The sequence below is a fragment of the Eupeodes corollae genome, chromosome 1 (genome assembly GCF_945859685.1).
Source record: "Eupeodes corollae chromosome 1, idEupCoro1.1, whole genome shotgun sequence".
Lineage (NCBI taxonomy): Eukaryota > Metazoa > Arthropoda > Insecta > Diptera > Syrphidae > Eupeodes > Eupeodes corollae.
In genome coordinates this window covers 210,678,959-210,694,461 of record NC_079147.1, presented here as the reverse complement: position 1 = coordinate 210,694,461, position 15,503 = coordinate 210,678,959, and the positions used below count along the sequence as shown (strand labels likewise).

Here is a 15,503-nt window from a genome sequence, read left to right as displayed (position 1 = left end):
TCTAAAATCTCTCTCTGTACATATATTACTTGTTATTAAAAAGAAAAGTATGTGGTCTAGGATGATGTATTTAAAAAGTTAAAAACTTGGGCAAACAAAAGTGGTAAGAGAATTAGAATTAACTTTTAAAAAAGATTTTAAAAACCATGTAAGTTTGAAAAACTACTTTTTAAAGTGTTAACATTAATTGGAAACAAGGTTAGGATTAGGTTAAAATCTCTGTCCAAGATGGCAACGGACACACTTAGGCCAGTTTAATGTCCCATTGTGATAACTCATGAATCTTGAGGCTTCCTCCTAAGCTCAATGGAACTAGTTTGAGTCCCTTACGAAACGTGAGAGGCTGACTATGCTGATATGATTTAGATCGTTTAGATCCTTAAAGGAGAATTCTCCTAGGTAATTCTAGCATTTTCGAGCCAGAGCAGGGCATGTACAGAGAAGATTAAGAATTGTTTCCTCCTCTTCCTCGTCAATACAGGTCGCTTGGCGTGCTTTTCTATTAGAAAGTGTCCGGTTATGACACCTATTATCGAGCTTATATGCGATCTGTTTAGAGATAGCAAGCAGAGATCGACAGTTGTGGTCTGTTTTAGAGTTTTTAGATACAGAGTCCAGAGATTTGATAGCATGTTGATATCACGTTTTCTTTAAGCCAGAACAAGACAATTGGAAACGAAGATACTAAGCAACATCCGCCTATCATCGCTTATTGTTAACTTTAAGGTTCTTGGTCAACAGAAAAAACTACGTTGGATTACAATTATTGATGGTTATTTATTCGCAAAGAATTGGACAAATGGTCATGAATACAAGCAAAAGCGTTAAAAATACTATAACGATGTTTCATAAATATCATCCTCTTCAGGACCTGATTTCTGACTGCTTTCGATTTGAGCTCTTTCCGGTAATTTACCCGGATATTTTTAAAAAATGTCTGCACAAATTGACGAGCCTGTGCATTGTACAACCGTACATAAAACCCCATTGACAACACAAACTATCTATGCACAGCTCAATTTGCGGAGTTATTAACTTCCCATAGGAAGTTATTGTAATGGGTCCGATTTGTCAAATTGAAAATTTTGACATTTCTCGACGTTTCAAGGACCCTAGAGTCGAAATAAAAGATTTTTAGAAAGATGTCTGTGCGTGCGTGTGTACGTACGTTCGTACGTCCGTACGTCCGTACGTCCGTACGTCCGTACGTCCGTACGTCCGTACGTTCGCGACGTTTTTTTCGTCGTCCATAGCTCAAGAACCAGAAGAGATATCGACTTCAAATAAATTTTGTTATACAGATAATAAGGCAGAAAGATGCAGAAAGGGCTCTCAAGAAAATTGCGTGGGTGGTTTTTTTACCATAGCAGTTTAAAAAAAAGGTGAAAATTTTGGTTAACCCTTAATATCTTATGAACCAAAAACGCTAAAGACTTGAATAAAATTTTATATAATAAACTGTAACGTGATCTCAAAGAAGTATATTTTTTGAAAAAAATCAATATAACGGTTTTTTTTCTAAATCAAAAAAACTGAAAAAAAAAATTTGTCACCTCCTAAATTTAACGACTAACATATGATTTCATCTCCAAAACAATTTTGAGCAACGGAGAATAATGTTTTAAAAATGTGATAAAATTTTGAGAAAAATCGAATTGACAGTTTTTTTACAAAAAAATAAAAACCTAAAAAAAAATTAATAAAAGTTGGTAAAAATTGATTTTCGACTCAAATATCTTTTCAAAACTTTGAGATATTGGCTTTAATTTACTTTTATCTTTCAAAAAATATTGTTGTCAACATTCAATAAAATTTTGAACAAAATCGAATTGACAGTTTTTTTCATAAAAAAATTAAAAACCGAACAAAAATTAACAAAATTTGGTAAAAATTGAATATGGATTCAAATATCTTTTCAAAAACTTGAAAGATAGACTTCAAACTTATTTTATCTTATAAGAAATATTGTTTTAAGCAATCTGAAAGATGTTGAGAAAAATCGAATTGACAGTTCTTTTACAAAAAATAAAAACCTTAAAAAATAATTTATAAAAGTTGGTAAAAATTGATTTTCGACTCAAATATCTTTTCAAAAATTGTAGATATTGGCTTTTAACTACTTTTATCTTTCAAAAAATATTGTTGTTAACATTTAGTAAAATTTTGAAAAAAATCGAGATTTAACAAAAGTTGGTAAAAATTGATTTTCGACTCAAATATCTTTTCAAATCCATAAAATATTGGCTTCAAACTAATTTTATCTTATAGAAAATATTGTTTTCAACATTCGATAGAATTTTGAAGAAAATCGAATCGACGGTTTTTTTACAAAAAATAAAACTCTAAAAAAACAATACTAAAACTTGGTAAACATTTACTTTCGACTCAAATAGCTTTTCAAAAATTCAAAATATTGGCTTCAAACTTATTTTATTTTACAGAAAATTTTGTTTTCAATATTCAGTGATTTTTATATAAAAACCCAACAGTCCGTTTTTTCATAAAAAATAAAATCTATAAAAAATAGTACGCATATTTGGTAAAATCGATACTAGTACATATAGACAAACTTTTAAGCAAGACAAATCGACAGACGGGATGGGAAGTTATCAGTGTGGGTCGCATCCCAGCCTCTTTTTTTGTGTTGTAAATGGCCGGCCTAAGTTTCGTCAAGATATTGAGAAATATAAAATAGGATTAAAAATCGATCTGTATAAGATCAAAAAACTATTGATGTCATTAATGGTTGATTTTGTAGCTTTAATTTGTGTTGTGTCTAAATTTAAAATATGTGCTTAATATGATGGTTGCGCAGTTGTCAAAATATTCAGTATAATATAGCATTTCCATAGCTGTCAAAATGGATTGTGACAGCTGTCAAAATATTTAGTAAATCAGCCAAATATATCATATGTGTACAAATGCATCGTTTTACGCTCCGCGAACGTGTATGAAAGTTCTAAGTTTTTAGACTCTATGCTATCAAGCGAAGTGAGCAAAATATGGCCTTAGCGGTTTTTCGTTTCAATCTGGCAATACTTTTTTCGAAGCTTGGTCTTTTTGACAGCTACCTGTTTTCAAACCTGATTTTAAATTGTATTCTTTATGTATTATTGAAGTTATGAATTCCTAATATGGCAACTTAAAAAATAAATAAATGAACCAACAAGAATTAGATTGCTGAGGACACTCCCTCTGTTAAGGAAAAACATGCATGTTCACTTCTTTTTGTAGTTATTGAATTATATATCGTTTCAAAGGAGGAAATACATGCTTTTAGGTCAGAGCTTGACAACATTTAATTTATTATTATTTATAAGTCAAACTAAAAGTAAAAATGATTATTTCTACCTTGTGTTAACTCGAAAATTTTAGCTCATGAATGAATCAATTGACGAGATATATGGGAGATAACGAAATGCATTTTATTAAAAAATTCTTGCAGTTAGCAGTCTACAAGTTTGTTAGAGAGCAAATTCAAACAACCGAAGTTGTTAATAAGTAAACAAGAAAGGATGGAAGTGCATTGACATAGAGAACAGAATTGGACTAAATATAGACCCCTGAGAGATACCAGCAGTAATTAGCAATATATTTGATAAACTTTCCGCAGCTTGAACTTCCTGTATTCCTTTAGTCAAGAAGGAATTTATAAGATTCGTAGCACAAGGTTTAAAATAAAAGTCCTATATGAGCTTATTACGCCACCGTTTTGTTAAAAAACATTTACATTTGCAAAATTAAAAAAAATACTATTGTTAAAATATTAGTTCATTATTATTATTTATTTCCGTTTCATAATCAGTTCAATGACATCGACTACTTGTTTTTGTTTTGCAAATTTAAAAGTCTGCTCTTCTAAACAAAAGACCCATTGATTCGATGACTAATACTTACTATAGTACCCTTCCACCTCCACTCTTAGTGAATCTAAGCTTAAAATCAAACCAAAGCCTCTGCATCACAAACAACACGTAATGAAATATAATAGTTCTGCTCATTAGACACCCGTGCCATTTAAATAATATTCATAACTCGCAGCAACGTAACACAATCAGAATGACTTTCTAAATTATTATTATGATCAAATTCAACCGCTATGTACATATTTGTACATATTTCTTTTTATTATTCTATAAATTAATTAACTTGTAGAGAATCTCATTGCTGGCCATATTCCAGTTCCATCTCTATAAATTATTGCAAATTTTCTTGTGTGTAATTTAAAAATACCTAAGCTACATATACTACATATATAACAATTCATAAATAACTTAATCAAATTCACACTATAGATTGTGATTTTTATATTTTCTTACTATTTAATTTAAACTTTAGCTAATTTAGCTTCAATTTATTTCATTTAGTTAAAGAAGGAACATAAAGAAAATTCGCAATGAGCAAAGACGATTGTATAGTGATCGTACACATTCGAATGTAAGTGAGTTCAGCTAAATTCAAAAACCTACTTCAGATACTTATACAGTAGGATATGAAGATACAAATTTAAATCCCCAACAATAAACCTGAGGGTTTGATTGATGGTGACAGATGATGATAATGATGCCAGGGAAAAAAACAAACTGGAATTCCAAAAATAGTTTACGTCAGTATAATGTCATCGTTTTGATATGATTTGATTATTTAATTAAGCTTTTCCGTCACTTAATCACGAGAATATAAAAAGAAAGATGTTTAAGCCCAAGCAACATAATTGATATTTGTACTTGAGATCTTTGTATAAATTGTGTAACATTGACCTTTGACAAATCATTTGATTAGCATATGTGACAATTCAATTTAATTGATCGCCTTCAATTGAGCATAGAAATCAATAAACAAACATAGTGTTTATGGTCACACTTTGATTAAGACAGTTTGTTGTTGTAGGTGGCGCTGCTGGTTACTGTAGCATTCTACTCGATAAAATGACGCTAATTGTCTTGTCTCTTGTTGATGGAATTCTTAAATTAAAGCTGAATTTGAAACATATTTATGGATTTTGAATTAAATTATAAAATGACAATTATTCAACGTCATTCCTTAAACTTTGAACTTGATGATGACTGATGGTAAGTTTACACTTGAACATATTTTATTGGTTTTTGATTCAATTGCTTATTTTAAATTAAATTGACAGAATATCATTGAAATGAATAAGATATTCTTATAAGACTAAACGTTGATTTCTTAAAATATCAAACCAGCTACATATATAAAAATTTAAAAGAGTCTTTCGACACCAAAAAAACCACATTAAATATGTTTTCGTCTTCAATTTACGTCAATAAGGAGCGAATGTTTAAACACTCATTTTGTAATCATCACTTTTATAAACTGTGTTCTTTAAAGTCTCTTTCAACCGGGCCAAAGCCGCAAGACTAGCCTCTCACTGGTACTCTTATTAAGAATCCCTAAGAATCTACAAGAAGGCACCAAGGAAATCTAAGCGATCTTCTTGGCGATCCTTCTGTGGCACGATAGAAGAAACTTCTGAAACCTCTAGGTTACGGAAAATTCTTTCAACTAATCCAGCGATGACAAGCTGCTTGAAAAATGCAGACAGCTCCTGGACAAATTCAAGTAATGAATCGCTGAACTTACTATTGGACACTCACTTTCCTGGTAGTTCTCTTACTGAAACTTGCAACAATTACAAACGTTCAAGTTCCTATACAACATATCCACAAGGTCTGATCACAAGGGACAAGCTACAATGGACTCTCAACAGCTTCAAACCATTTAAATCTGCAGGACCAGATGGAATAATACCAGCCGAGCTACAAAAAACTTCTGACATAATTGCACCAATCCTTGAGGCAATTTTTACCAGCTGTCTTTACCTTGTTTCTATACCCAAAGCAGGTAAATGCTCGCAAGTCAATCCTAAAGATCTACGACTTATAAGTGTATCATCATTCCTTCTTAAAACCTTGGAAAGATTGATTGATATCCATTTATGGGCAAGTATTGATAGAAGAATTCTGTCTTCGTCTTAACATGCCTACTGTAAAGGTAAATCGGTGGAAACAGCGTTACACACTTTAGTACGCACAGTTGAATTTTCCCTCCATCATAAAGACTTCACTATGGTTGCTTTCGAAGGTGCCTTTAACAACGTGGACACATCTGCAATCACATCTGCACTAACATCTCTAAATGTAGAGAGTTCGCTTCGGGAGTTAATTATTTAAACTGGGCAACTCTTCTGGCAGACGATTCGTTAGTAGAGGGACACCGCAAGGTGGTGTTCTATCCTCTGTCGTCTGGAACTTAGTGGTAAATGCAATCCTAACTAGTCTGGATGCGGAGGGTTTTAGAGTGATAGCCTATGCAGATGACGTTGCTATAGCAGTTGCAGGAAAGCACCTTAACACACTAAAAGAACCCTTACAAAATGCCTTAGACAAACTAATTCTTTGGGCTGATCGTTGTGGACTGGGTGTTAACCTGAACAAAACCGATTTGGTCTTATTTTCGAGGAGATACAAAATTCCATTTGTCAACCCTATATTAAAGAATTCTAATTAAAATTCTCAGACGAGGTTAAATACCTGGGTCTTATCTTAGATAAAAAACTAAATTGGAAACGCAACGTACAGGAAAGAGTTAAAAATGCTATTGGTAATTATGGGGCTTACAACCCAGAATCACGCATTGGCTAATACACTCCGGTAATCAGACCGATTTTAGTGTACGGTGTGGCAGTATGGTGGACTGCTTTAGAAAAAGGTAAACAGGGATAAATTAAATAAAGTCCAACGTTCAACTTGCGGATCGCTTTGCAAGACACCATCTGCGGCACTGAACACCTTAATCTACCTAACACCTCTTGACATATTAAGCAAACATATAGCAGCAAGCTATGCTATGTCCAGATTACTATACCTCCCAGATCTTTTTGGGAGGATAGGACATTCCTGGAAGAAAGCAGAAAATAAAAAGAAGGGGTTTGTGGATGTGTATACTCTGAACGACTGAAATTAAGTTTCTCATTCCGTTTTCCCAATCATTGTCTTGTCCTGATATCGTGATATCGACATTTGATATCCGTATTTTCTCAGATAGCAAGGCCCCTATCAAATCTCTGGACCCTGTCTTTACAAACTTTATAACAGTCCATAACTGTCGATCATCTCTAATGGAGATTGCACAACAGTTAAATATTCACCTTTGCTGGGTGCCGAGCCATAGAGACTTTCCAGTTAGCTGTAAGGCAGATGAACTTGCCAGGAACGGTACAGTACGCCCATCCTACGACGATTGGCACGTATTGGCATACCAGTCGCTACTTGTAAACTGTTGCTAATGCAAGACGCTGTGAGAAGGGCAGGCACCAGGTGGACCAACATCACCACGTGGCAAGTCACAAAGAACATCTGGCCAGCACTGGATTTAAAACGTTCAAGGTGCTTGCTCTCTCTAAGCAGATCGCATATAAGCTCGATAATAAGTGCCATAACCGGACACTGTCTAAAAGGAAAGCACGCCACGAGACTAGTCGTATTCTCAAATGACTTTTAAAGAAGCTGTATAGACGAAGAAAAGGAGGAAACAGTTCTTCATCTTCTCTGCACATGCCGTCCTCCGAAAACGAAAGAATTACCTAGGAGAATTATTCTTTAACGATCTAAACGATCTAAATCATATCAGTAAAATCAACCTCTCACGTTTCGTAAGGGACTTAAACTGGTTCCATTGAGCTTAGGAGGAAGCCTCAAGATTTATGTGGTATCACAATTGGCCATTAAACTGGCCTAAGTGTGCCCGTTTCCATCTTGGACAGCCACTTTAACCTTATCTTACCTAACCTTAGTCACAAACACAAACAAAATGTTCTTATTCTTCTAATCAATATTTTTTAATTGGATTTTTAAATTGGCAACATTGTTTCTAGTGACAGTAAACTGGTTATCTGACAGATGATTTTGCAACAAAGCAAAAGCAACATATATGAAGATATAAAATTATCGGTAGCCATTTTGGTTTGTCTAGAGGTTAGCCGCCTCAACACTTTAAGCTTAACAAAACGCTTTAAGCAGAAGTTGTTATTAAAAACGCGCATTTTAAAGCACAGAACGTTCACAATACTGAAGCGCATATGTTCGTGACGTTTGTACCCAAAAGTCATAAGTTAAATTTATATTTGAGTGTAAATAAGTACAAAATTGATATTGGAATTCACATCATTTTATTGTAATTACAAATACAAAGATCAAATAAATAGTCTTTAGAAGGTGATACGTAAGAAGTATTTCTATCTTCATATAGGGTTTTCTTGTCACAAAATGTAAATTGACATTTCATGGTTTGTAAATAATTTGACAATCAGTACGTTGATCATCTGTTGACTGTTGAAGTTTTCCATGGGCAATTTTATATTTATCGCAAAAATTGATTTTTTGTGGTGCATGGAACACGATTGAAATTGTTTACTCTTTTGTCTTTGTATTGGTGGAGCTGTCAAATTTTCAGCTTAACACTTTTTATCTGCCCAAAAAATCCAAATCTGCAGATTTTACCTTACGTCAAAAATAAATCAATTTATTTCGCCCCATCGAATACAAAATTTGTGTTTTCATTAATCTAGAAAAAAACTTATTTATTTTACCCGTGGAAAACTTTATGTGTTAGCTCATTACTTGCTCCCTAATTATGGCATTTTATAACTCATGGCTCTTCAATTATGACTTTTTCATTTTTAAAATCATATTTGTTTTCTACTCTAAAACCATTGTTAGCATTTATCATTTTTGTATGTTACGAGTAAAAGTTTAAAATTCAAGCAAAAAGTAAAAGTACATTGTTCAAAATAAAAACCCACAATACACAAAATCACGATATATCATAATATTGTTAAAGTGAATGGAAATCTGACATGCGTTATAATACGGATGGAGTATACAATTCGAACATTATTATAACGTGATATAAAAAATCATCACGTTGTTGTACGAATGCTTGTTGTTGTATGACATAGCGCATCACACGCAATATAAAAATGTTAATTTAAAAATGACAGAATCATTTTGCCAGAGCATACAATTCTTTATAAAGCAACATTAAAAACGTGCAATGTCAATAGAAAACAAATAATATAGAGACATAGTTGTTTGTTGTTTCGAAAAAAAAGAAAAACGTGCAAATTTACTGGAAAAGTATGTTGTGTAGGTTAGACAGTTTTGAACATACACTACTAGTCGTTTGCATTATAATGGTTTTTCTTTTTAGTCAAAACTATATTTTTTTTAGCCAACAATATTTCTGACAGAAAATGCATAAATGCGATAGACAACTGTCAAAAACTTAAATTCGAAAAAACTGTCAAAGGGAAATGTTCAGTAACTCTCATTCAGTAAGTATATGACTGACATAAACAAAAATTGTACTAGATGATTTGATATTGACAAATCAACAAAATTTGCATCTACACTGTATTTTTTGTATGCAGGTGTCAAAACATAACATTTGCATTGTGTAGACGTTGATCCACACGATTTTTAAAAAAAATTGAGGAGGTTTATAACAAGTTGGTTGAAGTTTGTAATAGAAAGTTGTCTGAAAAAGAATCAAGCAATTGACATGCAATGTTTCTAGAGTAAACAGTAAATAAGTGTAAAATAATTTTAAAAAAAACTACAACTACAACAAACAAAATTGTCACTGCTAAGGTCTGTTGGTTTTTTGTTTTAAATAAAAGGCACCTTTGAACTTAAACCATGTTCGGTCCTTCGGAGCTCTTTCATGTTTAATTTTTTAATCTTTTTTTGTATGTTTGTTCTGTTACACCCAATGAATATGGGTTAACAAAATAAGCCAAAAAGAAATGTATTGAAAATGAGAGAAAATCTGCAAAACACTTGAACCAAATCCATAGAGATTTTGGCGGAAAAAGATAAAATTAAGATTAAAAATGTTCATGGCTATGAATACAGGTATAAGATTTGGTTTTTCTTTTGAAAAAGTTAATTCAGGTGATTGAACTAAAATTACTTCAACAAACAAAGAGTTTTGAATTTGTTTTGCGTGTTTTTTTGCAAATACATTCAATGCATGTGTACAAATAAAGTTAGCAAAGTTAGGTAAGAAACAAATCAACATTTACCAGAAATTAATTAAAACAATTAAAAAATATTTATTCAAGTGTTTTCTTCAAAGCTTCACACTATTCAAGGTTACCGCTTATATTTCAAATGTGCAATAAATTGAGCACTGAACGCCCTCATAGTTCATTGTATATAGACATGAAATGTCACACAAACGTCAATGTCAATAACGATGACGTTAGCAATACTAATTGTTATACTCACACTTAACAGGTAAAAAAGACACATCATTGATTCCAAAAGCGTTTCCTCTCTCATTTAAATCAAATCAATAAACCTTTAGCTTTATTTAAAACTTATAATGGTTTGATATTGGTTTGAAAACAACAACTGTCAATATGACAGATGATGAGCTTATTTGCAAAAGTATGGCCATAAACATGCTTAAGTGGCAATAATAAAGAAAGTCAATGGACTTTAACTTATGTACATTTATGTAAGCAATTTCAATTTTGTTTTACACACTTTTCGTGGAAAAAGCAAACAAACAAAATATTAACCTTTAGTCTAGAAAAAAAGACCTCATTATGTCTTTTGTTAACTTTTTAGGCATTTCACTGCATTCAACAGTCAAACCTTTTCTGCCGTCCTGAACAATGTTTATAATTTGGTTACTGTGGAGAATGGAGCATCAGTGGCTTATTATTTGTCTTGAATCACACTTGTTAAATAATGGCACACAAGAAAAGATACAAAAAATTGTTTTCATGAATAAAGGAAACAATGTTAATAAAAGAAAAAGGTTAAATTAAAAATACAAAATAATTATAGATCTATTATTTCAATGAATGTGTAATGACTAATGAGAGCAATCAATTGAATCCGATCTGACTCATTTGTTTTTATCAAAACTGTCATCAAGTGTGATTAATTCAAATTTTTGGAGTTGATTGATATCCAAAATTATGTGCTCAATACTATCACGGAAATTTTTATCTAAGAATGTCTAATTTAACTTTTGATTTTTCTAGATTTTTTTTTAATTTCCTTAATTTAAAAATCAGGTTTTTAATATTCGCATACAAAGCGATTATCATTATCTCAAACCTTCTTTAGATATTATTTTATTGAACTTATCTTAATTACAGAATTTCAATTTGCTTATGGGAATGAAATGATTTCAATTGAATATATTTTTTTCCTAAATAAGAACAGAAATCAAATATTTTTGTTTACTGGGGCAAAATGTTGAAATTTTGGAGTCGTTTTTAACTGAAATTCTAAGTAAAGCTCATGTACCCAAAGTGTTTTTTCAGACGTGTGACTTTCAAGAAAAAATAATAATATGCATATAATTGAATGCTATGACCAAAAATGTAGGTGATCTGCCGAATTCAAAATTTTTGACATTTCTAGATGTCCCTAGAATCAGGCTCAGAAACGATTTGTGTGGGTGGTTTTTTTACTATAGTACCTAAAATTTGTAAAAATTGATATTCGATGTCTCTTGAATATTGTTCTAAGAAAAATTCAATCTGTGTTTGTTTGTTTGTATGAGAAATACAAATTTTTAAGAAACGCTACCAAAAAATCACGTTAGTAAAAACAGATTTTTAATTTTTAATCTTTTAAAAAAATTCAACTGCCAACTTTAAAAAAAAAAAAAAACAATACAAAAAAAACTATTAAGAAATGGTTTCCGACTCAAGTATTAGGAGAAAAATTGACTTCAAATTATTTATCTGACACAAAATATTCTTATTAAGCTATACAGATCGAAAGACAGCCTCTTTAAAAAAAAAAAAGTTTTGCAAAATAGTGCAGCTGTGTTAAATCTGAAGATGTTGGAGCCCACGTCACAGTCTCATAAGTTTTATCCAATATATTGATTGCTCCATTGGCTGTATAACATGTAGCGAAAATCGAACTATTATTTTGGCAGTAAATTTAACCGATTTGCAAACCCTTGACACATTAAACTAAGCATAAATCAAGTCACAGCTGTAAAAATTACAAATCCGAAAAAAGTATTGCCAGATTGAAAACCATAGTAGTTCCTTTGGCATAATAATCAGTGCGTAGGACTCTCATGATAGAGGTCTTGGATTCATTCTCTGCCTGTGTCATCTAAAGTTTTGTTCACAGGTACTGCCTCTTGAGAGGTATAGCTAAAACACAAACATGCTTCAGCTTCGGCTTCATCTGCGTTACGTTGGCCCTGCTTCGAGGTTGCTTTGTATGACACTTCCAATATGACATTTTTAAAATGGCACTTCTGTCATAAGCAGCTGTTGTTTTTTCTCAAAACAAAAAAAAGTATGAGTTCTGAAACCGAAAAATTAAATTTATCGCGGAAGTAGCTTACACAGCCTATACTACAAAGGCAAATCTATATTGTTTGTTGACTTTTTTACAGCTGTTAAGCTGTCAAAAAAAGCAAATGTTTGACAAATTTGAACTAGAGCTTTCGTTTGGAGTCACATTACGTTATTTCCTTACGATTGTCAAATAAAACGTGAGGTCGAAGCTTCATTGTGATTGTGATTGAATTCCTATGGCTGAACTCGTAAACGTCAGGAGAAGAAGAAGCTGAAGTGTGTTTGTGTTTTAGCCAGAATTAGTCAGAAACCCTCCGAGAGTAATTCTTTTACTTTCTTAAATCAGCCGTTCGGTTCTTTTCATCACTGACAATATTACTCGCACAAAGGAATGGTTAAGAGTTGCAAATCACAATTGACCACCAAAATCTTGAGATTTAATACTCATAGACTTTTTTTTAAGCCAATTTATCGTATCCATTTATTATCCATATTTAATTAATCTAATTTTTGTGTGTTAAAACAACTTTAACTATTTTTTTAACGGTCTTTAATTGTTGGCTCTAAGGATTTATAATTTTTCGGTTTAGCATTTCTTTTTTTTTCTTAAAGTTTAGTTATTAGATAAATTATCACAATCTTATTGGACTTTGCTTCGTGAAACAAAGTAATTAACTGTCACTTTTGTAATAGACAAAAAATAAAATGCGAAGAAAATCTTATTCGTCACTTGTGAAAAAACCAGGAAATTGAAACAAAGAAAACAAATGTGAAATATATAAACAATTTAAAATAAGATCTCTTTCTTCATCGATCTGTATCTCGAAACAATTAAATAAATTATCACACATTATTGCATTCAGTTTCGAAAAATTCAAAACTGAATGCAATCCAGCTACATAAAAAATAACAAAAGGACTATCCATTCCTATATAATTTTCTTTAAATATAAGAGTCATGGTTTGGCGACGTCGTTGTCATCGTCGTCACCTGTTAAAAAAAGCTATTTCCAAGGGCAGACATAAAGTGTGGAGAGTATTTATTACCTATAATATCATAGAAAATAATTGAAATTTACAACATAAAAATATACATATTTAAAAATGCAAAATAATAATAAAAAACCTACCTTGTGGTATAAAAAATTGAAATTCGTTACGTTCCACTGCTTTTCCGGTGATAGACGATTAAAAAAAATAAAATGACAACACAAATAGAAGAAAAATGTGGGCAAATAAATCCAATAACTTGCTCGCTCTCTCTATGCAAACATAGATATATCTTTTTATTATTCTTGATAATCAAAGTGCGTTCTTTTAGCCGAAATTGTTCGTTGAAAATAAACAAAAATTAAACTATTTTTAAATTTTACAAACAAACCAATAACAAACAAAAAAAACAGTAAAATATAGTAAAACAGAGTAAAGCAAAAAGATACTCGCTCGATAGGTCGTAGTGCCGGTTTTATAGATACTTCATTTAATTTGCACACAAAATCACTTTTGAATCACACTATGGTGGATGCGATCCAAAATAAATATTATTTTATTTATCACCGGAAAATGCACTATCTTTCACCTCGCACACGAGTTAGAGTCGCCTCCGGCCGCCGGACAACAACGACAACGACACTGCAACCACAAGAACAAACCGCACCACTGCACCAATTCAAACTCTTGCCGTATTTTTATGATGGAAGAACAAACAAAAAGATATACTACTTCGGCGGGATGCGTTCTTGGTGTATCTCTATCTAGTATTAGATGCAATTTAAGAGTAGATACTAGATATAGTAATTTGAATTTAATTTCTTCGTATGATACTTTTTTCCTGCAATTCTTTTATATCCACCACAATGACGATGACAACAACAACAACAACTTAAAAAACAAAAATAAAACACAAATCACAACACAAAAGATACTCAGATTTCAGGCTGATGATATAGAAATTGGTATTCCAGAGGTGTATACCACTTCCCCACATTGAATAATCACACTGGGATTTCTAACGTATAGAGTAGAGTGTAGTGTATTTTGCAGATAGACAGTATTGGAGATACTTTCAATTGCCTATAGCATACAATTCTCATAATAAACGACTCCACAAGGTAATAACATCATTTTGGCGACTTTTTCGCAATAATTTCTATTTCCATTCAAATCAAAATCCAAATCCACCACCGGATATTCGGACATCATTGTTTAAATTCAAATTAATTTACTTTTTATTCTTTTATCAAACTGACAATAACTTTTTTTTTCAAAGGTATTTTCACTTTTTGTGTATTTAATTTCACCAAATTATAATTTTTTTTAAAATATCATCATAAAAATCTTAATTAAATAAAACTTAAAAAAAAAAACAAGATGCAAGTAATTCGATATGACCGGTTGACAACTTTCAAAACTTGCAGATACTCCACTGTCTGTCGTTGCAGGAGTATCTAGGCATGCAATTATTTATATCTTTTTATGCACAAAAACGATAAACAACAACAAAAATGAATGAATGAGTTACCGTAAGAATTTACATGCGCTTCAAACGACGGTTGTCACATAATTAAATCTCAAATCTCACTGAGTTTCAAATGTTTTGATTTTGATTTTGTTTTATAGACAAAATTATATTTATAAGATACGAGTACGCGTACACACAACAAATTAATGTTTTAGATACTTTTAAACTCCATTTGCGTTCGACAGCAGCAACTACTCGACAGCGTACAGCGACAACGACGACGGATGATGTTGGCGATGGCGATGGCTATGACGATGACGATGGCGAAGGCAACGACAACAGTTGTGGCACACACAAGTCGCATCAGCCGATGTGGTGCGAATGTGAATGAAAATATTTTTACACACAACTCTGAGGCAAGTGAGATACTCCTCGTTGGCCGCCGCAGCACCGTCAGACGTAGCCGTAGTGTATCTTTGTATCTAATAAATTCAACAATTGAAAGGGGCAACCAAACCGAACTCAACTTTATGTTAGACTCTCGCTCACTCGCTCGGAATCGGAAGGTCTGGAGGTGGATATTTAGCTTTGGTTTGGATTGAATTTGAATTCAGATTGGGATTTAGATTTTCGACTGACTGACAGACCATGGGTCATTGGTCGAGCCATTTTGCATCGC

The 15,503-nt window shown here is 32.1% G+C and overlaps 1 protein-coding gene across 4 annotated transcripts in view; it reads right to left on the bottom strand.

Annotated features, from left to right (window-relative positions):
• The window catches only part of LOC129953712 (G protein-activated inward rectifier potassium channel 3), a 125,171-nt gene extending 109,877 nt beyond the window's left edge, over positions 1-15,294 (bottom strand). Inside the window, exon 1 of one of the 4 annotated variants that reach the window (XM_056067084.1) lies at positions 13,494-15,294. The gene's annotated coding sequence lies outside the window, so the exon portion shown is untranslated. The remainder of the gene's footprint in view (positions 1-13,493) is intronic. The other 3 variants (XM_056067085.1, XM_056067086.1, XM_056067087.1) reach the window with 3 other exon arrangements.
• Positions 15,295-15,503: the final 209 nt, after the last annotated feature.